Here is a 27,469-nt window from a genome sequence, read left to right as displayed (position 1 = left end):
TGCTGATAATCCAGGAGAGCCGTTGTTGTAAGGGGCCCACACTGAGGGCCTGAACACATACACCTGTCAGAGAGATGCTTCGCCACGCCAGCAATACCCCCATTACCACCACTGTGCCACCACGGGCAATCCAAGGCTTCCTGCCCAAGACAGGGACCCCCCCTGGCTTCCAGGGAAGGGACGGCGAGGATGCCATTTGCCCTCATGTTCATCTAATGAGAAAGTTCCCGTAGGCGTCTGGTCCCACACACACAGAGTCACTCAGAACATGCAGCACACAGAGTAACTTAAGAGCAGAGTGGGCGGGAATCACACCCAGCTAGAGAGCAGAGGAGACAAAAACGGCAGCAGCTTCCAAGGGGAAGGGAAAAGAGGGAGGGCCAAGACTGACAGCAGCGAGGACCAGTACTGAAGCACCTCCTGCTGGCTGGTCACGGGCCACGACTCCAGGCCCACCCCCCTCACCCTGCCCTGTCCCTCCGCCACCTCCTTCCCTCCTTCCAGCAACTAAAGGCCAATGTGTTTAGTTTTCATGATTAGTGTCAATGCCCTAGGCCATTGATTAATACTTTAAATATTAGCCCTTAAAAGAACTAATACTGAAAATGTGGCAGAAGCACAGACTTCCATCTTCCTGTCATTTACTCCAGAGAGGAATTTCCAGGAGGCGCTATCTCTATATGGAAATACAGGTCTAGCTGGCACCTTTTGTCATGTAACTCAGATACTGAAGCTTCTATGCTTACTCTCCTCCTTTGGCAGAAACACCCAGTAGCGAGAACTCTCAGCTCAGATTGTCCTCAGCTTTTCAGCAGGGCCTGCCCCACGGGAGGAGACCTCATCCTCTTCTCTAGAGTGGCGTCAGAGTATCCCACTATTCACCCACTGGAAGAGAAGGGAGGCACTCATAAATTCTTAGATCCTATGTGGCTCCTTTTCTGAAATTAATGGCTCGTGTAAAAGCACAGTTCAGCCATCAAACTAATTGAAACGGCATCTTGCAAAGACTTCAAGGGGTAGATTCAAAACCCAGGGCAGCGCCTCTCCCCAGTCCCTTCAGTCCCCAGCGCCCTCGCGCTGCAGCTGCTCTCCTGTGGCAACGCCTCCCTCAGGCCCCTGCCCCTTCCTCTTCCCAGTCTGCATCTGGGAGCCCGGTAGCGCCTCCTCGTCCTCCCCACTGTTCCTACCCCCTCAGGCCTAGTTTCTCTCTATTTCTCCCATTTTTGATGATCACCAGAAAGACGACCCTGAAATTGTGTGGTGGAGGAAGTACCTTAAAATGAAGAAGGCACACAGAAATCTTGCCCTGTCTGGTCTCAGAGAAAGTGATATACCAGTAGAGTAGGTTCTTAGGAGTCCATTTTGCTTTGAGAAGATTCAGGAAGTTTTTAAAAGCCAAAATTTAAAAAATACCAGTTCCTATGCATTTAAGAAGATTCAGGTTGCCTGTCCTAAATTATCATTGCCCAGAAAATGATGGTGGCATGAAGTTAGTAGGAGAGCACGCCGAAGGGAGGAGACACATCTGCTGGAAGGAGGAAGCGATCTCAGCAAGCCACTTCCTGCACGTAGCACAGAGAGACTGCAGAGCTGCTCGGGGAGCCAGGGGACGGGGAGGCGGTCTCTTGGGGGAGCTCTCGCAGTCCCTGCGCCCTCAGGCTGGATGACTTAACCATCCTGGTTCCAGCAAGACCTAGTCCTTCCTCCTGTGTCTTTCCTTCCCGTTCCTTCTGTTTGAATTTCCCATATCACAGTTTAATCTCTGAAATTTGAAAAGTAGTCGCCTATAATCCTAGCTCCCTAAAAGAATTGTGTTAACTTTTCAGTGTGCTATGTTAGTGTTTGTCCATAACCATATGAGTAATTGTAACCATGTCCTTCAAGTATTATCTCAGACATTTTTCACATCATTGTACTGTATTCCCAATTACATTTTAATATATTTGGAGATAATTTGAATATGGTTATAAATTTTTTTTCTAAAACATTGTCTAAATTTAACCCAATGTCATTCATTAAATTTTTGCTCTTTGCCATCATTGTCCAGCAATGTTTCAATAATCCCACACTAACCTAGGTCAGTTTCTGGGCTCCTATGCTTTTCCCCTCATATGTTTTCCTAATTTTTCATCCAAGATTTCTTTGCTTTAAACATGAAATTTTTTGGCATTTTTGGGTATAGATACTTTTCCTCTTGCTACAATTTTTCTCAAAATATTCTTCTGTTATATCCTGCAACCTTCACTTCCTGCCATATCAGCAGTTCCTTCTCTTGGTCACACCCAAAGCCGAGCCAGCGCTGTAATTATCCCACCTCTGAAATCACAATCTCATATCCCACTGAGCCTCCCATCCTTTCCTTTTCCCTTCTCTTCTATTCCAATGATTTTTGTATCATTGGGAGCATTTCCTAGTTTCTCAGCTCAGTCTTTATCAGCCTGAGCAAAATAATTGATCATTTCATAATAGTGCCATCAGCATTTCACTTTTCTCACTTTGTTATCTTTCCCCCAAAGCTGTGTTGCCATTTCCAGCCCTGAAGGAACCATCTCCGCATATTCTCTGTTTCTCTTCCTCAGCTGCCTAGTGCAGCTACAGAAAATGGAGTGGCTGCTGACTGACCTCACGATGAATCGCTGTTACTGAGCCTGTAGGATTTGTGTAAGGGTGGTGGAAGACGGAGTGGGCTGATGTACACATAGCCTTGACTGCAGAAAACACAGTGCGTTCTTAAGACTATAATTTTATTTAGTCACTGTTAAAAAATTCTAGAGCAGATTATTAGAGGCATGACCATCACCAGCTAGGAGACCACATAGGTACACTAGGGGCAAGGTCTATAAGAACAAATGTCCTGTTTGAAAGAAATATTAGTTAAAATAGGAAAATATAGAAGGGAGGAGGGAGAAAGAGAAGGACACAGAGGAGAGAGCTGAGGATTCGTATCTCCAAAAATGCCCATCTGCTGGTGTATTCACACATTTTCTTTCCCAAGCCTGTGAGTGGTTCACAGAAACAATGATGCCAGCTGGCAGCGGAGGGGCTAATGCCAGAGAGGCTAATCAGCTTCTCAGGAAGCCGGTGGTGCTAGAAGCAGGATCCCAGCTCAACTCTGAGGGTCTGTGTGCTGAAACCTGCTCTTTGTCTGCTCCAACTTACCCTTGTGATATTTTTGCAAGCATTTCGATATTACTCTAAATACTGGAAAATATTACTCTGGCTCTGTAAATCCGTGTCCTGAATGAATGCGTGCTTTTGCTTCCCTATTTCTGATCTGCAAATCCACGAATTTACCCGCCTACCTGCCTTTTCTATAGCCCGTGACTGTCACACAGCCACCTCAGACTCCACAGCCCTGCCCCCAATGGCTCCTCCTCCGCAGGGTGTGCTGTCTCAAGTGCCCCCTGCATCTACCTGATGGTGGGGTCAGATGCCAGGACATGGCCCTTCCCCACAACAGCCCCTGGCCCCCCTTCTCTGCCACTCTCCTGCCCTGAGCCACTTTGTGGCCCTTGTGCCTCACCACATCTCTTACCGCCTTACCACATCATTCTTCCATGTTCATCATTTGGAAGAACATGTCATCTCTGTTCTTCCAAATGATGAGAAGCCTATCTATTTTGGGAGGAGGAACGATGTAAAGTGCAGAATCCTCAGCCTGCACAGCCCAGTGGGCACTCTGCCCACCCCTGCCCTGTGACCCCACCTCCTGCCGCCGTGCCCTGGCTCCTCGCCACCACCCGTGCCCATCTCAGACTAGCCTCTGCGCACTGCCTCCACTCACCGGACTCCTTCCCTCAGATTCAGGCCTTTGAATAACTAATGACCTCTCATCCCATTCTGTTTGTCCCTGTAGTACTTAGTGATTCTGACCTGTTTTGGAAGTCATTTACAATGTCATTGCTGCCTGTTTCCCTGCACTAGATGAATAAAGAACATGCCCACCAGATTTCTGGATAGCAAGTATCCATGTACCTACAAGAGAATAGGGCTTATACAACCCAGAGAAGACAAGCAGTGATTCTACAGCATCTTACTACGCTGATGGACAGTGACTGTAATGGGGTATGTGGTGGGGGGAGACTAGTAAACATAATGTTGCTCAGGTAATTGCAGATTAATGATACCAAAAAAACACAAAAGAGAGAGAGAGAACAGGGCTTATGTTGGGTGATAGAATCAGGGTTGAACACTATCGGACTAATAAATAAACAGTGCAGTTTAATAGAGACTGAAAGTAAGCCTGCCTCTGGGTCCAAAAGAGAATAGAAAAACAGGATAATGGAATGAAAATATGGTAAAAAGGATTATGAAAAGTACTTTATGTTTGTTTGAAGTCTGAGGAGATTTTTGTTTGGTTTTTCTATTTTATTAACATCTAGGATTTGTGTGGTACATTTGTTACAATCAATGAATCAATATCGATACATTATTATTACCTGACATCCATAGTGTATTAGGGTTTACTCTTTGTGCTGTATGGTTCTGTGGGTTTTGACAAATACATGTCATGGATCCTCCATCACAGTCCATGCAGCATAGTCCCACTGCCCTAAAAGGCCCTGTGCATCACCTCTTCCGCCCTCTTCCCACCCCCCACCCCCACATGCTGGCAACTAGTGACCTTTTCGCTGTGTCTATAGTTTTGCCTTTTTCAGAAGGGCACATAGTTGGATTCATATAGAATAGAGTCATTTCAGATTAGCTGCTTTTTTCCATTGAGATATAATTGACATGTGACATGGTATTCGTGTTTGGTGCACAACATAATGATGTGTGTATACACTGGGAAATGATTGCCACAATAAGTTAGCATCCATCGTCACACATAGGTACACATTTTTTTCTTGTGGTGAGAACTTTTAAGATAACGCTTAGCAACTGTCAAACATACAATACAGTATTTTTAACCATAGTCACCATGCCAACACGACATCCCCAGGACTTCTAACTGGAAGTCTGTACCTTTTGATCTTCACCCATTTTGCCCACTCCTCATACCCTGCCTCTGGCACCCACTCAGATTGGCTTCTTTTCCTTAGCAGAATGCATTTAAGGTTTCTCCATGTCTCTGTGGCTTGATAGCTCTTTTTTATCATTGAATAATACTCCCTTGTGTGACAGTACCACAGTTTGTTTACCCACCACCACTGAAGGACAGTTTAGTTGTTTCCAGTTCTGGGCAGTTGTGAATAGGAAACACATGCGTATCAGCCACAGGACGCTGTTCATGCAGCACTGTGACTGCCGGCCCATTAGGGATGAGGAGGAGAAGCATCTGCACACTGTGGGTTCACTCTCCTCTGCAGACTTCAGACCAGCCCTTTGATACTTGTCACGGTTATTTATCAAGGAATAAATGGGTTAAATTCTGAGCCAGGTATTTCTTGATAAACTAGCACACCCAGGATAAAAGCAGCCAAGATGACTGAAGGACTCAGTCTTGAGGAAACACTCAAGGTACTGCATGTGTTCTGCCTGCTGAAGAGAGAGGGCTCAGAGGCTCCGACGGATGTCCTCACCAGGGTCAGCAGAGTCACCAGGAAGGGGGCGGTCCCAGCCTGCAGGGCCAGGAGGAACGGAACTAGGAGCAGAGGGTAGAAGTAGCCTTGGATGGATCCCAGGTTTCGAGAGCGTGCTCAGGATCCCCACCCTGCTTGTTGTCCTCCCATCAAGGAGCAGGTGACAGTGGCCACGTGACGGTCTGCTGTGTCAGGATTCCCCATTCCTGGGAGTCCCTAAGCGCAACCTACAGGAACTTTATTCCAAAACTTTCCAGTCAAGAAATATTCTGAGTAGAAACTTTCTGAAACAATCTTGAAATTGAGCCCAGGAACCCATGTATTCTATGTCTGAAATATCACAAGATACTTTTGAAGGTACCTGAAGCTGATTTTATTTTTTCAAGTTGGTTTTTAAAACCCTTAAGCGAGAACACCACCTGTATTGTGGGCTGCAGCCTCCCCTGTGAGAGGCAGATGCCCCTCTGGTGCCCCTGTGTATCGGGGAGGGTGCGCTGTGTCCTCCCGCCCCAGCTCCAGCTCCTCCTGTGACCTCCGGTGAAGTGGCCCCCAGGGCCCAGGGCCCTTCAGGGTGCCATGCAGACCCAGGCCCTTGCCTCCCTCCTGAGGCCCGAGGCCCCGTGGAGCCCAGCTGACCCACCCTGCAGTCCCTCCTGACCTCCTGAGTCACTTCTTCAGTTGACTCCCAGCCAGAGCCCAGTGCACAAAACTCCTGAGAAAGATTCCTGGTTCTTTTCTGAAACTAAGCTGCCCAGGGCCTCAACTGATGGCTGATCTTCCCTTCATTTTCTGAGACCCAAATCATCCAGTATTTCCCCTGACTGATACTCCTAAATTCATGCTCCATTATTTTTACAGAAACAGAAACTCAGGTAGAAAAACAGCTACAGGCTTATAGATGGACATTCCTGCTTGAAGATGCCAGCCCCCCACACCTTGATTTCTGATGCCCAGTGAGATCTCACGACATGGAAGCCCTGGATCAGGAGGGCGATGTCCCTGTGAAGAGCAGAGCCCCGCACACAGCACGGCTCTGTGAACCCGGCCGGGGCTCCTCGTGCAAGAGTCATAAAGGCAATTTTGACTCAAACCCGTATTTCTTTTGGCTTCAGGGGAGAACTATATAAACTTTAACTTGGCTATGCAGGTTAGGAAAGTACAGGTCACTGCAAGCCTCCATTTAAAGTCATTCTTTATGCTTGACACCCTCTCTGAGCATAGTACATAGAAACAAGCCGGGCGCATAATGCAATCAGTTTAATTAGTTTCTACATACTAACAAAATATCAAACATCGGCAGAGGCGCCATCTTCTGCTTCATATCCCGTTAATATGAATGCATTACAGTGTGGCCCTCTAGTCTCTTGGCAAAACACCATTACATTATTTCATGCTCTGAAATCCTTTATTTGTTCAGTCTGTTGTGCCAGAATAATCGAGAGAGAAAAACACTGTAAACACAAAGCTGAGCTGGTGTTAATACAGAGTTACTGGCCATTTTCATCCTGTACCACTTCTGTATTTTCTTGAAATTACCTGGAATGTTAGTTTAAAGAGCCTGAGGAAAAGTTACTATGTGAGGGACTTGAGGAGACAGAGGGAATTCCAGCATTTGCCTGGCAGGTGACAAGTCAATCAGGAATGGGGGTGTTGCATGTGGAAGGAGTGAGGGAAGATCAGGGAAATTGGAACCATTCAGTTTGATATGTATTATTTGGCCACAATTCCAGAACGATGACAAATGCTGGGATACAGAGGGGGAAGAGGCTGGGCCTGCCTGGGGAACGTACTGGTTTGTTCAGGAATCCCACCACAAGGTGGGTCAATGCCCAACACCTGAAGAGCAGAGACGTGCTGTTAGCAGAGATGGTGCTGGGGTTAATTTCATGGAGAGGTCACATTGGAGGATTCTGGGAGGTCCTTCCAAGCTCAGCAGATGGAAGGCTAAGAGGGCATCATGTTTGGGGAGCCATCAGATAGTTAGAACACAACAAAATTCCCTGAAGCAGCAGCTTTAGAGACCAATCCTCTCCCTTGAAAATGTGCGCATGCAAAGAACACTGCAGCTTGTGAACAGTTCCAGGGTTGCCAGATGTGTGGAAAGACCCTGTCCTGGGCACCTTGCTGTGCTCCAGGGCGCCAACCTGCGGCGGGGTCATGGCCCTCCAGGAGCCGGAGCTGGGCCCTGCAGACCTGTGCTGTGTGGGTGCTCACTCACCACCTGGAGAGGTGCTTGTCACCACTGAAAGCCTCATTGATGTAAGTCAACTGAAAAAGGAGTGAGGTCACTTTAATACCAGAGGAACCCCAGGAGATGAACTCCTGCGGCCACTTGCTCCCTGGGCAGACTGTTTTGTCCCGAACCACTGTACGGACAGACATCTTCAAAGACATCCTGAGCCAGGAAGCTCATACTCCAGTATTTTTCAAGGTAAATTTCATTAAATGAAAAAATGTCCTTTGTGTTTGAAGCCACTTGTTCTTCCTTAGCTCTCTGTGAACACCAAGAAACGCAGGTAAGGACTTCTCTGAAAAGCACATTGGTCCTTTCCTCAGTGGACTCTGATGTGGGCTTTGTGGATAAAGACTTGAGTAACAACAGCAATAACTTTATCAACACTGTCACATGGAAGAGTCACACCGCCATCAGCTGCGCACCCCTCAGGTCAGCATGGTGCCTCTGGCCTCCAGACCTTCCCTCCCTTCTCTGGGTTCAGTCGGGCCGCCTCTGCCGTGCACGGGTGCTGAGGCTTCCTGTGAGGTGCACTTCCTTGTGTGCTCCTCTGCTAGTGGTCCTGCTGGCTTGCTAGTGCTTTTATTATCATCTTCCACAGTCATGGGAACATCTTTTAAAGCAGTGGCAAACCTAATTCTAACCTCTTGTTAAAATACAAATGAGTTTGATTCAATAACCAACCCATCTGCAAATGTTTGTGGAGAGTCTACTATATGCAATATAGTTCTTGAAATAAAAAAATATTAAAAGTGTTAACTGTACCATGAAAATTCACTTAGCTCATGTTTGGTAACCTGAGTGTGCATGGTTAAACAATAATTCCCAGAGCTGTTTCTGTGTGGCTCTTTACTAGGGAGAGGAGGTGACCTAGCGGTGTGACCTGAGACCCACCAAGGCACTGAGAAGGCAGGACGCCTGTTTCCAGCTTTGTCTCCAAGCAGAGAATCACTGTCCACATCAGTATTGGACTGTGGGGACAAGCACTGCCTGATTATAACCTTTTGTCCCAGAATAACCACATGGCCCTTACTTGGGGCTGTACGCTAAGAATACAGTATGTTGATGGTCGGGGGCTGGCTAAAACCAAGGTCCGCTTAATCCATGGAAACATCTTGTTGAGGGGTAGACCCCTCAGACCAAGGTTTTATTACTTGGGAGTGTGTTGGTCCCTCCCTGCCTCTGACCTGCAGACAGAGGGGAGACACAATGAGGTATCGAAGACCTGAAAGGACCAGCCAGGAGCCTCGAGGCGTAACAGCGCAAGAGTAGTGCTGAGAGGGCACCCTTCATATTTATTTATTGAGCACATACATGTTAACAACAATAGAATTCTGTGGGGGACTTAATAGACAACCATTAACTAACTCTAAACTTAATCCTCTGCAGTCTCCCGTAACCTGGGGTGCAACGTCTTACCTGGTATTGAAACAATAGCAAGGGCAGTTAGTTCACAGAAACTGTTTTGGTCTTGTTTGTTCTGTTCTTGATCACATATCAGGAATTACAGGAAAAATAATCAAGTCCTATATGATTATACATTTGATTTCTATACTGGATTTATATATTAATCCCGCAGGGGTGGTTGCACCAGAAAGATCCTTCTAGCAGAGCATGCAGTCTGCCCCCTCACCCCATACAAGCAGTTCCTTCACTGTCCACAACAGCCATGCGCAACCTCGTCCAGCCAGCCGCTCCTGAACTGCCTGTACGTATAGGCCCAACAAACCCTCATCTCTCTCTATGGCATCGCTGGGTCTCTCCTTCCGTCTTTTGAGCACTTTCCCATAGCAACTCGCCAACCTGGGCATGTGATCACACATGGATTAAACAGCTTGACCCATCCCTTTGGTCACCAAAACTTCAGTGAGAAATCACACATCACTGGGAAGCTGGCGAAATGCTTCTTTAGTGGGATAATCAGAAGCCATTCAGGACATTTCTTACGTAGTTGGCAGAAATGCTTCGATAGGCCCATGGGGTGGGACATCCAAGGGACAAGTTCTGGTGACAACAGATCCCTAATGTGCCACTGGGGATGCAGGTTTGGCCCCAGGGGGTTCCACCTTCTCCATTCTTTCCCCAACAGCACTGAGGCTTGTTCTCCAGAAGGGCACTGAACAAAGGCGATAACCACTCCAGTGCACCAAATCCTCCTTTGCCCCCTGGGAGACAGAGCCAAGCACAAGTGTTTCACTGGCCGTGGCATCTGGACAAGGTGCCCCCAGAGTCCAGAAAGGACAGACCAAGGAAGCAGTGCCCCTTGTCGAGTTCTGTCTCAGCAAGGCTAGTTGAGCCTGAGTATAACACCTTACATTTACACATCTGGAAAAAGTCATTTGATTTGATAAAGGTAAAATTGAATTTTCCCACAGAAACAGCATTGTAATATTAAGATGTATATTTGACCAATAGCATTATACAAAATATTTTGAGTAGACATGCCAGTAATTACATTTGTTCACTCCTTATAATTTGCTCTAGGGTCTAGGTTGGGTCTGAAACACTTCATAAATAAGATTGTGTTACTAAGGAAATATGCCAAAACACTGTTTTGTATTTGTACTAGACACAGAAACTTTTTGTTTTCCAAAACAGTACAAGCCAGAATTGCATTCCAAAGACTCTCTTTTTCCATTTCCCATCAGCAATTAAAATAAAAAAACTACAGTTCTATTCCCCCTCTCCCAGCAGAGGCAGAGGTCTGCCTCTCGCTCTTACCATCTGATGTCCTGAGCACAGGGAAGTGAGGTTTACAGCAGTGCTGGAATGTGAAGGTTCTCCCCTTTCTGCTGACATCCCTGCCTCCACTCACTGCGTGAACGCCCTCCCCCCACCACAAACATCTGTTCTGAAGCTTTAGGAAGAATACCAGCGCCCCCATCCAGGGTCCCTGGAGGCACTCACAATGCAAATACGGGTTATTGCCTCTGTCTTTGCCCCTGAAAAGACTGATACCTTCCAAGGCAGTGACCACTGTCTGTGAATCTTCCTGACACCAGGTACCACGCTTAGCACAAGGCTCAAGTTCAGGAAACGTTTTCAAATTGAATGAATGAGTGGACAAGCCATTTGCAAAGATTGGGTCTGGGTAGTGAACCTTAGCAAGGTCTGTATGACCTTGCCAAGGGTGGCCAGAGACTTCTGGGAGTAGCCGACTGGAAGGTCACCAACAGAAGGCCTGCCAGCCCTGGGTGGACATCCTGGCATCAAGGCAGGAGAGGCGTCTGCACTTGATCCCAGTCAATACCAACCACTGAAATCCAGGTCAAGAGATAAGAAGGCCCTAGGCCAAAAGCTGCTGGAAGTTTCCTCAGATGACAAGAGAAGAATTAGGAGTCTACAAGTATTAGGGGCAGTGTTCCAGTGTTTTAGGCTTTTGCCCACGGTCCTGATGCCAGCAGGAGAAAGGCTGGTGTGTGGGTACCTGGGCCTGTGCAAAGTCAGAGACTCATGGAAGAGAGTTGAAGAACCCTTCACAAGCTCGGCAGGCCAGACACTCAGGACTTCAATGCATTTTGGCTTCTGATAATTCAGCTTTGTCCTCTCAAAAGTCCAAAATCACTTGAATAAACAATGGATTGTTTTTCACAAAAAACTACAACTCCAGTATTGAGTCACACATGTGGCCAGCATGGCCCTGGGTCAGGACTGCAAATTATAGAAAACTTTTTAGCCCCCTGCCTCCTCACTTCTGTACCCTTCTCCCATTTCCCATCACTCCCTACCTTTCAAGGACTCAGCCTCCCCTTAGCCAGGTCTGTCCTCGGTGTGCTACAGAAAAAGGTAGTTTCTCTGCCTCGTGTCTCTTGAGTCTCAAACAGTTGTTAAGGAAGAAAGAAAGTTCGTATTTCTAATTGATTGATTCACACTGAAGTTGGAATAACTCAGGTTTAAAGTTACTGTCAAGATTTTCATATTTAAAAAATATCTACCCTTTAGTGAATGCCTGAATTAGTGCAAGAATTTGAGGGGATATTTCCGGGAAGAACATCTTCCAGGCCATGCCTGTTTCTCACATGCAAGGGCAGAAGCCAGCACCTTAGGGTGGAGTCTGAAAAGTTGCTCATTTATGTCCAGGAATCTGGAATCTATGGAATCTAGGCTATTTCCTCAGTCACTCTTTGAACTCGGAACTTGATTTATTCCCTTCCCTTGTGACTGCTGTTCTGAGCTTTACTCAGACCTGGGTTTAAGGACTGAAAAACAGAAAGAATTGCTGACCTCAAAGTTTTCTTGAACTTCTAAGTCAAATAGATTGTTATTGTATTGTGTAACCACAGCCCACAAAATATTGAATGGCTTGAATTAAATTATAACAATATGGATAAATGGCTAGAAGATGTTTTACATTCTTACTTAGGTTTATCAAAGTAGGTTGAACACATTTGCCACTTATTCAGAACATTTTTGGTGGGCAAGACAGAGGAATTGTTACTTATATATCAGGCATGTTAGCGTTTTGGAGATAACCCCAGATAAAAGAAAAACAATCAGATAAAAGGATGAAATAGCTACTAGCATGTTTTTAGCTATGAATCAACTATGGAAAAAATTATATAATTTGGCAAAGTGGGAGTCAAAGAAGAAGCATGGATGGACATATTTCCAATAAACTCAGCCCATTAAAAAGTTTACAAATGGATGCAAGAGCCATCTGCATCGAATCTTTAACAGATCCTATCTTGCCTCAGTCTAATTTCACCTAATAAACACTGTTGAATAAGTAGATTTAAGTAATTGAAGATACGAGGTGTATCTTAACATTCAGTTTTTCTGTTTTTGCATCTTTTTAAACAGTTTTGTTTCTTCATGTTGTTTTCCATTATTCTGAGGGATATTTTTTATTTGAAACCCCATGATGACTTTCAAGGTACACCTTAATAGAGAAGCAACCGGCTGCTGTGTACCATACCTTGCTTGTTATGGAGCCCATCATCAGAACAGCTCTGACCAAGGTGATAACCACCTATCCCATTGTGGGGTGGGTGAGAGACTGGTCCCAAAGGCCACGGAGTGGTGTGGCACAGACACCTACACCGGCCAAATGGGGCACATAATTACAGCAGCACAGCACCGTGGCTACTAGCCCCTTAAGTGGAGAACGCCAACGCTTATTGGGGCCAGTGACCTATACCAGTGGAAAGCAGGAAGAACTTGCTTTTGAGCCATTGGTATGAGACTCCTTACCAGGAGGGAAAAGTCCCTATACCTGAAGATGGCTGGCTTTAAACTTTATTTCTCCCTTTGACTGATTTCGGTTTTCAGAGGTTGTGGGTAAAATGGTAGTATTTCCAGAATATCTCACCTGGCTTTAGTACATCTGCATATCAATAGGCGTTCGCAGGTGGAAAGAAGTATGGCTTTAGTGCATTTGCATCATTCCTCATGGGTGGAGAGAAGTTCATCTTCACATCAGTGGGTAATTTTCTGGGCATGAAGGGCTTATCTGTACCTGAGAGGTGAGGGGAGGGGAGGCCGGTTTTGGTGCTGCTGGAGCAGGAGAGAGAGATGGGCCAGACTCAGTTTGTCAGCAATAAACGGGTTTTAAACTTTATGTCTCCCTTTGACTCATTTCAGTTTTTAGAGGTATTTTGCCCTGGGAATTCCTCTTCCCAGACTTACAACTAGTCACTGTCTGACATCTTATTTTATTAGTTTGTTGTTTGTCATCTCTCACCCTTCGCAAAAACCCAAGAGGGCTGGAGTTACCTGTTTTGTGTACTGATATGGCCTCCTTTGCCTACAACAGCAACTGGTACAAAGAGGCACTCAAATAGTTGTTGAAATGCAAAATGTATATGGCAATGTTTCACTAAAGGATATGACCGAGAAAATCCTTTTCCCCTTTAAGACACTTTTTAAAACTATTCAATGAACATTATAAATTTATTGTGGTATCTTTTCTGCCTTGGCTAAATTTAATACTCAAATGAAGTAATTTCGTTATTCTTTGTTTAAGTATTGGCTAAATGCTAGTTAATGTTTCTATTGACAAAGATTTTCAAGGAATGAAGTAGCTGATTCTAGACAGAAAAGAAGTCCAACTGAAACAGGTAACATTGTGATCACTAAAACTTACTATTCCCTTTTCAAGAAGCTAAGAATTAAATTAGCTCAGTGGGTGTCAAAGCCTGTTCCCTATAAGATAAGCACCTTCAGCGAGACCCAGGGGCTGGTCAGGAATGCATATTCTTGGGCCCCACCTCCCAGCTGCTGAATCAGAAACTCTAATGGACCCAGTGATCTGTATTTTACTAAACCCTCCAGGTAATTTGGATGCACAGGAAGTTTGAGACCATCAACTTAGATAAACCACTAAGATTTTAATGAGAGAGACTACGTCAAAATCATTTTTCTTTGGTGTATTAGGATATATTTTTGTCTCAGTGTTAACAGTCTTTGGTGAGAGACCAGGGACAGACGCAGAAACTTTGCATAGCAAAACACTGCCTGACACACCCTCCCTGCACCTGTGAGTGGACTCTGCAATCCCAGGAATCAGGAGGAGCAAACCCATGCACGTTATTGCTATAATATCTGAATTTTAGAATAAAGATTATCTTAGGGACACAAATAAAATTTCACCATTCTCAGGAGTTACATTATCATGCAAAGGGTTGGTACCAATTCATTTTTTACAGCTGAGTATTCTACTGAGGAGGACAGATATTTGGAGTGTGAGGTACTCTGGAATAAAATGTAGTAAAAGATTATTTGGCTTCCTTACACACGCCTAATGGCTATTTCCAAGTTTAGGGAAACATTTCTTTCTTCCTGAGAAGATGCGTTCTTACCCATCTTACCATCTTTTTTACCAATTCAGAGTAGCTGCCAAAGCATCAGAGTGAATCCCTGGAGAACAGGCTGCTGTGCAGACAGGAGACACCTATAATTCTTGTTTATCAGAGTTCTTTTTCAGAGGAAGTCCCAGAATACATTAGCCTAAAGAGTATTCCTAAGGTCTTCCAAAGAGCAATTAATAAAATAAAATACATAAACAAAACAAAGCTGATAAAGGGATTCAGTTCCTCTTATAGTTCCCTTGGTTCATTTGTTTGCCTTTTCACAGCTATACTTATGTGTAAGTCTGGGGAGAGGAAATCCCAGGGCAAAACACGTCTAAAAACCAAAATGAGTCAAAGGGAGAAATAAAGTTTAAAATCCGTTTATTTCTTCCAAACTGAAGTCTGAGGCCTTCTCTCTTTCCTTCTCCAACAGAAGCAAAACCAGCACGAACCCTCACCTCTCAGGTACAGAAAAGCCCCACCCCTGAGGAATGATGCAAATGCACTAAAGCCATACTTCTCTCCACCCTTGAGAACCTGTTGATATCCAAGCAAGATATTCTGGAAATATTACAATTTTACCCACAGGCCACCCTTCCAGGAATCTCATCTTACAATTTATTCGTTCCCCCTCTTCTGCCCAAACTAATGACATACAATAGCAACAGCAATAATACCATGATAATCCTCAAGCCAGAGGATTCAGCCTGTGCAGATTAAGTAAATGTACTTTACAACACAATGTGTCACTAAGCACAAAATATGCTTCTACACTTGTTTACTCATTCCTAACAACCATGCTGGATTACTCACAAAACTTTTACCAAACATTAGACAGAGTTATGCCTCTCTTTAAGCATATTTTTCTTGGAAACAGCAAGACAATCATGATAATTCTCAAGCCAGAGCATTCAGCTAGGTTCAAAGTCCCACGCAGATTAAGTCCAAAGCTGGTCCATTCCAGCCATCATGGGGCAACTGCAGCCAAGGGGGCACATCCAGAACACAAGGACTGTAGAAGCAAATAACTGTGATTTTGAGGGACCATTTTGCTGTTATTCCAGGAATACACAGGAGGCCAGCTTCCAGGCCTTTTCCCCAAGATGCCAGAAGAGCCAGCCATCACCGGTCCATGTGTAAAAATGTCCAGGGCCATGTCCATTTTATTTCTAATTGCTGCACCCATTCTTGCAACACATTTTCAATAAAGCAGGTGCCTTGATCACTCTCAATCACTTGCAACCAGTCATATGCTGCAAAGAGATGCTCTAGGCCCCTCTTGGGGGTTTGCTGATCTGCACAATGTGCAGGGCACTCCTGGGCTTGGCTGACTTCTTCAAAGGTCAAAGGCAAGCCCCACTCACGGGCTATATCCCACATTGTCTTTTGCCCTGCGTGCAACAAACACTAATGTAGCCATTGGGCCACATCAGAGGCTGACTTTCCTTCTAGCCAGCGCACCTTGGCCAATGCATCTGCTTCATCATTCCCTGGGGATGCCAAAGGCAAAGGGCCAGTCACATGATATATGGTAGGTATCTGTACCACACCATTCCATGGCGTTTGGGTGCATTCTCTCATCCACCCTGCGATGGGATAGGTGGTTATTACTTTGGTCGGAGCTGTTCCGGCAATGGGCTCCATAGCCAGCAAGGCATGGTACACAGCAGCCAGTTGCTTCTCCATCAAGATGTACCAGACCTCCGCTCCTTTCAATAGTTGTGACCAGGCTCCAGCCAGCAGCAGGAACAGCAGCAGTGGCAGAAACATTAGCCTTAGGCTCAGGCCACAGGCTGGGGTCAGCACAGTCAGCAGAGGTGGGAGGGGCCTCCACAAGCACCAGAGTGTAAACACACATCCCTCGGCGCAAGCGCCACTTTTCCCCATAATTTCTAGGGGCGGCCCTCCCAAAGGTCGCCCCAATTATGACAGATTTCGAGTTCAGAGGAATCCTCTTGACTAATGTCAGATTTAAGTGCAGGGAGAGGAAATTCTGGGGCGAAATACCTCTAAAAACCAAAATGAGTCAAAGGGAGAAATAAAGTTTAAAACCCATTTATTGCTTACAAACTGCAGTCCAAGGCCTTCTCTCCAGCAGAAGCAAAACTGGCACTACCCCTCACCTCTCAGGTACAGATAGACCCTCCTTGCCCAGGTAATTACCCATTGGTATGGAGATGAACTTCTGTCCATCCCTGAGGATATGCAAATGCACTAAAGCCATACTTCTCTCCACCCTTGAGCACCTGTTGATATGCAGGTGTACTAAAGCCAGGCAGGATATTCTGGAAATATTACAATTTTACCCACATTATGCTATTAAATTTTATTGTTTATCATTGTTACTATAAATAATATCAGTTTGTTTATAATTTCTCATTATTTATTCCTCTTACCACACACACACATACACACAAACACAGATGTTGTGCCTTCTGTCAGAAATATGCAGAATAAATAATGCAAGATTCTTTCATTTAAAACAGGAAGCATTGTTTTGCTTCAAAGAGGTGGTTCCTACGCTCTGAGAACTTGAGTAACCTGTTTTCTTTCAAATAAAAAATCTGTGTGTGTAATTCAACTCTAGTGTTTTCCTCTTTCTCTATTACCATTAGATAGGGTTTTTTGCAGATTTTGGCTTTGTGGTTTTGTGGGAATAAGATTCTTAACCACACATTTAGAGACAATTTCCTGCACCACGTCATGACTCCATGCAGCCACACATATGAGTATCAGCTGGTAAGTCAGCCGTGCAAAACAGCAGTGCTTGTCATCTCCACTTCTCCCTGAGATCATTTCCTGCTCAGCACAACTCTTGAAATACTTGGAGCAAAACACTTCTGAGAATCCAACAAATTATGTGTTGATCTCATACATGGAGCATTAAGTTCGTGGTTTGCCAAGAATTCATTTCTAAGTATCAGTGATAGAACAGTTGCCAAAAACATTGCCATTTAATGTTTCAGTTAAGAAGTAATTTATTTTAAAAAAAGATTTCCAGATGTTCAAATTCACCTTCACTTTAAAAAGTCACATTTTTAAAAGTGAGTGACCTTGACTTACAGCTACCCTGTCAAGTTATATCCTCCCTATTGTTTAGTAAGTTGAAAGAAGGAGGCCTGTGATTTTTGCCTGGCTGTCCCTTAGCTCAGGAAACCCCCCCGTCGGTGCACTGGGAGCCCACATGAACAGGCGAGCAGAGGCTGTTTGGGGAAGCCTGTGCCACATCTGCTTCTAGTCTGTCGAGCCCAGGGAGGACTGCCATACTTCTGTTCGTGAGAACTTCAGATCCCACTGCCTCCCACCACCAAAGAAAGGACAAGGCGGAACTTCTGAGTGACCTCCATCATTCCTTACAATGCTCTGTGTAAACACGTTTCTGGGGACGCAGACTGGGGTCAGAGCAGTATACCTTTACCACACCGCACTGACTGAATGAGAACATGTATGCATTCCATGGATGGGAGCTTTAGGTCCTGGCTCTAACACACAAAGTGGCTGTTAGTGGTGTGTTTATCACTTGTCTACTTGTTCCACGTAAGCAAGGACAACCATTTTCAATGCCAAATGGGAAGATTGTATTTAGTTCATTTATGCTGAATACTGAGAAAGTTCTACCCTCCATCTAAATTAAAGTTTTATTAAGCTACTGCTTGGCAGCTGCTTTAAAATATTTTAACATTAGATATAGTCACCTAGAAAAAAATGGTGTATTTATAAAAATAAAACCTTGTGAAATGATCTTTCTCTGCAAATTAGCTAGCAATGGATATGCACTGGGTTAATTATAGTAAGTAGTATTCTGATTTATTGACATAAAGTGCACATTGCTTTTGGAGTTACTCCCCAATTAGTAGTCCTCCTCACAGTGCCGTGTAATGTCTACTGTGTAGATAACGAGTTCTCCCGGTAGACTTCTGTACTCAGTGTATGCCTGGGGGACTAGGAAGCTTCCCTTTCGATGCTTGTCTGAGCTAAGAACTCCTCTGGCAGTTTGCCATGATGATTAACATGCCCTTTAGACTAGCAGGACGTGGATTCAAACCAGTTCTATTTTTCACTAGCTATGGGCTCTCAGGCAGGTAGCTTCATGTCAACTCATTTGTAAAACAGATGCTCTGCCTTCTCAACATCTTTGTGAGCACCAAAAGTAGAGTGCTTAATGAGGTATTTGGCATGCAATTTTTGCTCAAAAGACAGTATTTAATTATTGTTAGTATTGCAATTATATCTATTACTGTTATCACCAAATATATGCCATCTTAATCATCTACTGTGGGATTGTAAGTAGGAATCCTTGAGTGAGAATGATTTACAAGGAAAGCAAAGCCATGTCCCTTTATTCTGTCATCTTCACTGTAATTATCATAAGACCACTTCTGTTTTGCTAATGGCACGGGTCTTCATCAGAGCCCTTCCTCCAGGGAGAAGGTTTTCCTTTTTCGCGGAGCAGACAGAAGTTAAGTGTCTTCAGCAGGCGGTCAAACAGCAGCTCCAAGTCAGACATGCCCTTCCTACAGCCTTGCTGTTTTAGTCCCTGCGTCTACAGTCCTAAACTTCACCGGTTCCAGGGCATGTGCAGACCACAGAACATTGGCTGGGAAGTGGGAAACGTCACTCCCAGAACTCTGCTGCCAGGGAAAGTGCACTGTGTTTATAGGAAGCAAAGCAGTGCTGAACGATGGCATATCCACTTTCAGCTCTGATGCCAAGCAGGGAGCAGCTCTTCGTGCCAAAAATGCTTAAGACATCCAACTCCCTGGTCATATCTTCCTTCGGCTTGGCCCAGGTGTGCTTGTCCTGTATTATCACGGAAGTTATATTCTCCTGCATCTTCTTGAGGACTCCAGGCAGGTATGCTCCAGAATTTTCTTTGTTTTCCGCAGAGGTAAGTTTTCCTGGATCAGATGACTTGTGACTCTTCCCTTTCCTCTGTTCTCCTGCTCCTTTTGGATGGGTCCAGACTGGCTTATCTGTGTCACTGATTTTGCGCTGAGGGTGATCCGTCAGGCAGAGTCCTGGCAGGGCGACCGCCTCTCATCATGTGCCAGATGATACCTCTTGTTCCCACGTGGAGGTAAGAGCACCCTTTCACTTGCAAAGTGATCCAGTTTAGAAAAAGCGACACGGTCCCCCTGTGTCCCAGCCCTGTGTCTCGGGCTGTGCATAAAGTCCTCAGTTGTACCACTGCTCATCAGAGCCTCTTTCCTTCTTAACCAGAGAAGACTGGGAAGAATAGGTCCCTTTGCAGCCCCCTGACTCTCTCTGTTTATCTTCTCGTTTCTTTCCCTGCCCGGAGTGTGCTGCCATTCAGTGGGATCTTTGCCAGTCCCCCTTTGCCGGGGTGCCTCTCCCTGCTGCTGCTGCCAGGAGTCTGTGGTGCCCTGCCGTGTTGGAGGGGAAAGCCTGCGCGGCCCAGCACACAGTGTTTGCTGTCCACAAGCGCACTTCCCAGCTACACATTCTCGGGCAGGACTCACACCCCCTCCACTCCCTGCCAGTCCGGCTTCTTGAATACTGGTGCTTCTTTGGCCTTAGGCAGATCTAAGCCAATGGGGGTGGCGTGAGTCAAAGAAGTCACAGAATGGCCAACCCTGAGCACTGCTCTTAGTACAGGGTGCCTGCTTCGTTTTACGTTCAGTGAAGCTGAAACATTTTGGCCTGAAAGACATAGTCACATTTTTCATCAGCTTTGCCACCCCCCACGTTATACTTGTTCCAAGAGTTCAGTGTGTAAGTCCAACATGTATTTTTTTATATATCCTCATTCATGATGCAGTTAGTAAGACTTCTGATTGGGGCTTAAGATAGCCTCCCTTTTCTAGGGATGTTGCTGATTTTTCTCTTGTGCCTGCTCATGGCCATTCATTCATCTTTCCATGAGACGCTAGTAGAGGATGAATCAAGCACCAGGATATTGGCTCCAAGTTCACCCCAAATTCCCAACTCAATTAATACTTGGTTGAGTAACATTCTCCAATATTTCATTAAGATTTTTTATTCTGTATTCAGATGCTAGGTGGTTCTATGATTTTTAATCAACGCTGTTTACATGGCATGTAATAGAAACTGACACTGGCTGGGGCAGAAGGGGAATTTATGTGAAAGATCCTGGATTATCTCACAGAACCAGAGAAGAGCTCTAGGACTGAGACTTGAGGAAAGGAAGCCTGGGAAGCCCTGAGGCCTTGGCAGCAGGGTTAAAGGCTCTCTCTCCAGAGCGCTTCCGGACAGGTGGCACAGGGTCAGCAGCATCCACTGTGTACAACAAGTCTCTAGACTCTCAGCCCCAAATTTACACATTCCTGGCACAAAATCTGACTGGCCCAGTCTGAGTCAAATATCTACTGACTGGCCTAGGGATAGGGTCACTTAACATGACAGGACAGTTGGCAGCAGCCACTGTGGGGGGACAGTTTTCAGAGGACAGCTGGCATTGGGCAGCCACCCTGAGTGGCGACTACTTCAGTTTTATGTGTGCCATCTCAGCTCCAGCTTGGGAACCAGAACTCTTTTTTAAATGTGGAACCCCCTCTAGCCTTTCCCTTGGCTGTCTCCCGCATCCACATATCCAGGCCACCTGTACTCTTTGCCCCAGGAAAGGCATGAGATAGCCAAAAAGAAAGATTATTTTAAGAGGAGAGTACTTAAGAGATGGAAAGGAAATTATTAACAGTGAGCCTTCTTTACCAGGATTATAAAAATGATTCCCTGGGCTGGAGACATATTTGGGCTGAAGGGTAACTATGAAAATGAAAATACGAATCGGTCTCAGAAAGAGCGACCTGGCACTTTGCTCCCCAGACCATGCCCCATGGGGGAGACAGAAAAACAGTCTGATCTGTGGGTCTCAGACCCTTGGGGTTTCCTGGAGAGATGGGGAGAACAGAATGACTCCCAAGCACACAGGAGCAGCATGGAGTGGCAGCGCCACGGAGCCCAGGGAGATCCTGAGGGTGGAGACGAGGGGCGGCCCCCTGTGGGAACTAACTGTCTGGATCCCTGGTCAGCTGGAGTGATGGACACGCCTGAAGACGCCTGGGATGAAGCCGAGGATGTGTGAGTGAATGAATGTCACTGAGGATTAGATGGTCACCCGTGACACTGTGGCACCTGGTAAACTCCCAGAATGGCCACACAAACCTGGATTAAAATTCTGCCAACCTGAATTGAAAAAGGAAAGCAAAAACAAAGAAATGTACACTTCCGGCAGGGTCCAGGTTATGAGCTGGGATTTATGTCTGTAACATTTTCTTGCTAAAACTGAAAACAAAACAAATGATCAAAAGAGAAATGGACTTGTAGATTCTTAGAAGAGAGTAATAGTTACCATGGGGGTTGCATGGGTGAAATAGGTGAAGGGGATAAAGAGTCACAATATCTCGATTATAGCATAAATTAATCACAGGGGTCAAAGTACAGCATAGAGGATATAGTCAGTAGTACTGTAACATCTTCCTATGTTGATAGTAACTGGTTGGGGTGAGCATTTAATAGTGTAGATAACTGTTGAATCACTGTGTTGTATACTTGAAACCAATATAATAGTGTATATCAACTATACTTCAATAAAAATAAATAACTCAAATAAAGGTTGGGAACAAGGGAATAATACTGAATTGCATGCGCTTGTAACTTTTTCTATACTGTGGGGACATTTATATGGAATTAGGTACATTTACTTCTTGAAAGTTGGAGAGCCTCTACCATCAATACTAACTGCATATATATATACAAATATAGCTTTTGTGGAAATGAACAAAATCTTGACAATAGTAGCCACATTTTATTTTAAAGGAATAGTACTATTTATTCCTTCTGCTTGTTGTGTCAGTATCGTAGAAGGACAGCTTTTCCCTTATAAAGAAGTGATGAATATAAATATATATATTCATTGTTGACCAAGGAAAAGGACAGGCTGCCCTCACAGGAGGAGTGTTTCAGCGGCTGCACCTATGGATGGGGGGGCATTCGAGTGTCCCCTGTGTGCATGTGGTACGGGAAAGGGGTGGACTGGGCTCCACTCCAAGAGAAAGAAAATACGTTGCTGACTGAAATGGCCTCACTACGAAGTGCTGTGGAAATGGTAAAGGATGTTGTGGTGGCCCGAGAGGAAGCAGCACGAGACGGAGCAGCGGCCCAAGAAGCAGCACCACAGGAAAGCCGGCAGCCAGGCACTGTGGGGCAGGCGAAGGATGTAGTGGAGCTGTCAGCCCCAGAAATGGAGGAGCGGAGGTTTACGAACAGGTGGGGAGTAGGCCCTGCCGGTGCCGGAGGCATCGGCACCTCCTCAGTTGGAACCCCACCTGGCTGAAAGCTGGTGAAAAACCAGAGGGACTCAGCAACCATGGGTTCTTCCAGGAGGGGTGCAACCCCCTCTTCAGGTTGTGGGGCTCTCTGTGTTCTGCTTCCATCCCCACACTCAAGCACAGAAGGAAATATGGTCTGCTTCTTAAAGGAAGAATATAAAGGGCCAGTGAAGGTCGCGAGGACCCAGATGTGAGTTGGTTTGAAAAGGCAGGAGCAGACAGAAGCTGAATGACTGGAGCTGTGGCAACAACTGAGACTGGAGCAGCGGTTCCAGCTGCTGAGAAGGAAGCAGAAGCCAGACAGATAAAGCAACAAGATCGGCCTGTGTGTCTGCAAGACTTTCTGCTGGAGAGACTGGAGAAGGTGGGTAGGCACACCCACGGTTCTTTTACAATTTTCCAGCTGCCTTGCACAGGGCCCACTGCAGAGTATTGAGGGCACAGAGACTGAGAGGTGAGAATCCTGGAGGTGTGGAGAGTGGATAAAGTGAAGGTTCCTGTAGACAGGATTCCCACATGGCCCTGGTTGGCTAGCTCACTGCACATGTGTGGGCAGTACATTGTTACTGACTGTATAGAAAGAGCTCCACCCAGTGCTCTGGGTGACATGGTGGCCGGGCTGCAAGGCTGCAGGAGAGCAGAGATGAGACTGGAGTGGTGGCAGCACCGAGGACAGAGACTGAGATGGCTGAGGGGACAGAGAGGCCCAGAGGCAGAGACTGGCTTGCTGCATGTAGCCTTGCTCTGAAGGGACAGGATTCTAGTGACTGACCTGCCACCATGGGAATAAAGTTGGGTATAAACCCTTTCACCCCAAGAACATTCCATTGTCATTTCTTTGGTCTCATTGAATCCATAGTGAACTTGTCCAGGGCTGAAACCCACTGGCAAGAGAGGCAGACATAGCTGAAGTCTGCAGAGCAAACCAGTGGACCTGTTTGGCCAGGGAACTCAGGGCACAGGTCAGCTTGAATCTAGACAACAAAGTCTTTTCAGCTGCAGAGCAGCTACTCCCACTGTGCCCAGGCAGGGAAGCATTCACAGCCTTGCTCACTGCTGAGTACGGCCTCCAGCCTGTCTAACCAGAGCACACACGAAGCTGTGTAGCCCAATAGTTCTGCTCACAGTGACCCCTGAACAGAGAGCACAGCCTGTGGCTTTCCCATCTGCAGAGCAAAACCAGTGGCTTCACCTGACCAGGGAATTAGGCGCACACTCTTACCTGCATCTGGGTGTGCAAACAATGAGCCATACTAGCCTTGGGTCCCATCCTGCTGCCCTGCCAGAGCAGGGAGGCTAATTCATAGTCTCTTTTCTACTGAATATGGTACCTAATCCTGACCATCTAGTAAGCCTGCGAGAGACTCCTGGCAACTGTAGAAGCTTAGGATGGTTCTCCAACAAGCCTCACTTGGGTAGAGAACCAAACCAGCAGTCCTATACACTAACAACACACTTTCTGAAAAAGAGAGAAAGAAATTGATCCCTTTACGATAGACTCAAAAACAGTAAAGTACTTAGGAATAAATTTAACTAAGGAAGTAAAAACTAAGACACAAGGAAATAAAAAAGACACAAATAAATGGAAAGGTATTTTGTGTTCATGGACTGGAGAAATTAACATTGTTAAAATGTGGATACTACCAAAAGCCATCTATAGAGTCAACACAACCCCTTTAAAGATTCCAGTGGTATTTGGAAGTAGAGAAAACACCCCTAAAATGTATATGGAACCACATTCACACAAAAATAAACCCCCACACATACAAATAACCAACAAAATCAGGAGGCATCACACTCCCTGACTTAAAACTATACTATAAAGATACAGTCACCAAGACAGTATGGCACTGGCATAAAAACAGAAAAATATACCAGTGAAACAAAATTAAGAACTCAGAGACAAACCCAAGCATACATGGTCAGCAAATATTTGACAAGGGAGCCAGGAACACTCGATGGCAAAAAGACAGTCTCTTCAAGAAATGGTGCTGGGATAATTGTATATTCACATGTAAAAGAATGAAACTGGACTCCTGTTTGGCACCCTCACAAACATTAGCTCAAAATGGATTAAAGACTTACCTGTAAGACCTGAAACCATGGAACTCCTAGGAAAGAACCTATAAATAAAGTTCCTTGACATGGGTCTTGTTAAGGATTTTTTGGATATGACACATAAAGCACAAGCAACAATATTAAAATAAACCAAGTGAAACAACATCCAACTAAGGGGCAAAAGAGACCATCAGCAAAGCGGAAAGACAGTCTGTGGGGTGGGAAGAAATACTTGCAGCCATATATCTGATCAGGGATTAATATAGAAAACATATAAGGAACTCACATAAGTCAATAGCAAAGAAAACAAACAGTTCAATTAAAAAATGGGCAAAGGCCCTGACAGACAATTTTCCCAAGAAGATACATGTAAGGCCAAGAGGTACATGAAAGATACTCAACATCACTAGTCCTTAAGGAAATGCAAATTAAAACCACAGTGAGATATCACCTCACACCTGTTAGAATAGCTATCATCAAAAAAGATGAGCGATAACAAATGCTCGTGTGGAAGTGGAGGAAAGGGAACCCTTGTGCACTATTGGTGGAAATGCAAATTATAGGTACAGCCACCAGGAAAAACAGTATGGTGAATTTTAAAATATCTGAAATAGAACTACTATATGATCCAGCAATTCCACTTCTGGGAACATATCCAATAAAAATACAAATTCTAAAAGACATATGCACCTCCATGCTCATTGCAGCATTATTTATAGTAGTCAAGATACGGAAACAACCTCAGTGTCCATCAATGGCTGAATGGATAAAGATGTGGTGGTATAATAAACAATGGAATATTATTCATCCATAAAGATTTAGGAAATCCCTACCATTTGCAACAATATGGATGGCCCCTGAAGGCATTATGCTAAGTGAAATAAGTCAAACACAGAAAGAGAAATACACTATGATCTCATGCATGGAATCTGAAACAAAACAAAACAAAACAAAATTCATAGAAAAAGAGATCAGACTTGTGGTTACCAGAGGTGGAGGACAGGGAAGGAGGGGAGAAAGGTGATCAAAAGGTAAAAACTTCTAGTTATAAGATAAACAAGTGCTAGGGACATAATGTCCTAGGGACATAAAGTGCTAGGACACAACATGATGACTGTTACACACTGCTGTACGATATTAGGAAAGTTATTAGTTAATCCTAAGAGTTCTCATAATAAGAAGAGTTTTTTTTCTTCTTTCTTTTCTTTTAATTGTATCTATATGAATGATGGATGTTAGCTGCACATACTGTGGTAATCATTTCACCATATATGTAAAGCAAACCGTCATGATGTATGCTTTAAACTTGTGCAGTGATGCATGTCGATCATTTCTCGGTAAACCTGGGGAGGGGAGTAATTCCCCGCCTAAGCCCCTTAGAGCCCTCACTTCCATGCATCTTCTGGCTGTCTCGCTCTCTTGTTCTCAAGTAAACAGTTCGATTACAGCTTGATGTTTCTTAATAGAATAATCAAAGTCTCTTATAGAATCATAGACTATTATAGTTACCTAGAATGTCGTGGTCTTTAGTGTTGAGAACATTTTTAGTTTTGTAAGGATCTGTTATCTGCTGTCTGATATCCATATAATATTCAGAATATACCAGAATGAGTATGAGACACTGTATGACTATCTCAGCAAGTAAAATCAAATTGGTGTTTGTAGAATGAATGCAACAGGAGTACCTGAAATCCCAGTTTCCTGGCAAATGTGTACTGAACGGAATCTTGATATAATACTTTTATTAACAAGGACATGGTGGGCATTGCATATGTATTTTTAAATCGCTTCAAACTGTAGCAGTTCCATTCCATTTCTCCTACAATTACTCTCTTCTGAGTCACCTATTTCCCCTCTCTCTTTACTAGTTTATTCCCAACCTACAAACACGAACTGGTATCCCCAATCCTAAAATGAACAAGCAAAACACAAATGAATAAAAAAGAAGTTAACCTCCTCGATCCCGCATCAGCTCTTCTCCATTTTCATGCCGTCTTTCAGAGCAACGGCCTTGCTGGTGTTGCCGAGAACTGACGTCTCCCCTTCTCCCTCTCGTGTTTCCTCTGCAAGCGTCTCCAGCCAGGCTTCGGGCCCCAGCTTCCCGTCACGGCAGCGCGCGGGCAGGCCACCGATGGGCTCCGTTCTGTCGTGTCCGGCGGTCCCTTTGGCTTCCAGGCTCACTTGCTGTCTCAGCAGCGACAGGTAAAGACGAGCACCGCCTCCTTCCCCGAACTGCTCTCCGGGGATCTCCGTCCCACCGGCTCCCGGCTTCCTTCTGTGCGGCTGCTCCTTCTGGGATCGCCTCCCCTTGGCTGACAGCACCAGAGAATGCCAGACGTAAGACGGAGTCGTTTTCTTCTTTACGGAAGCCCTTTCAAGACTTTTTCCTGTCCTGAGGATTAAAATCCATCGATAGGCTTTCTAAATCTGGCTTATTTCACTAAGTGAATAAAATGTTTTTGAAGTTCATCCGTGGGATTACAAGTACTCACATTTTTTCCATTTTTATTTCTGGCTAGTATTACATTGTTTGACTATACTACAATTTATTTAATCACC

The 27,469-nt window shown here is 45.1% G+C and overlaps 1 long non-coding RNA gene across 1 annotated transcript in view; it reads right to left on the bottom strand.

Moving 5' to 3' along the window:
• LOC130684455 (uncharacterized) overlaps positions 1–26,983 on the bottom strand; it is a 32,699-nt gene extending 5,716 nt beyond the window's left edge. The window contains exons 1-2 of the long non-coding RNA XR_008998754.1: positions 26,864–26,983; positions 747–885 (exon numbers count right to left, since the gene is read on the bottom strand). This is a non-coding gene — a long non-coding RNA (uncharacterized LOC130684455). The remainder of the gene's footprint in view (positions 1–746; positions 886–26,863) is intronic.
• Positions 26,984–27,469: the final 486 nt, after the last annotated feature.

This window comes from Manis pentadactyla, chromosome 7 (genome assembly GCF_030020395.1).
Source record: "Manis pentadactyla isolate mManPen7 chromosome 7, mManPen7.hap1, whole genome shotgun sequence".
Taxonomy (NCBI): domain Eukaryota; kingdom Metazoa; phylum Chordata; class Mammalia; order Pholidota; family Manidae; genus Manis; species Manis pentadactyla.
This window is presented reverse-complemented; position numbering and strand designations above follow the sequence as displayed.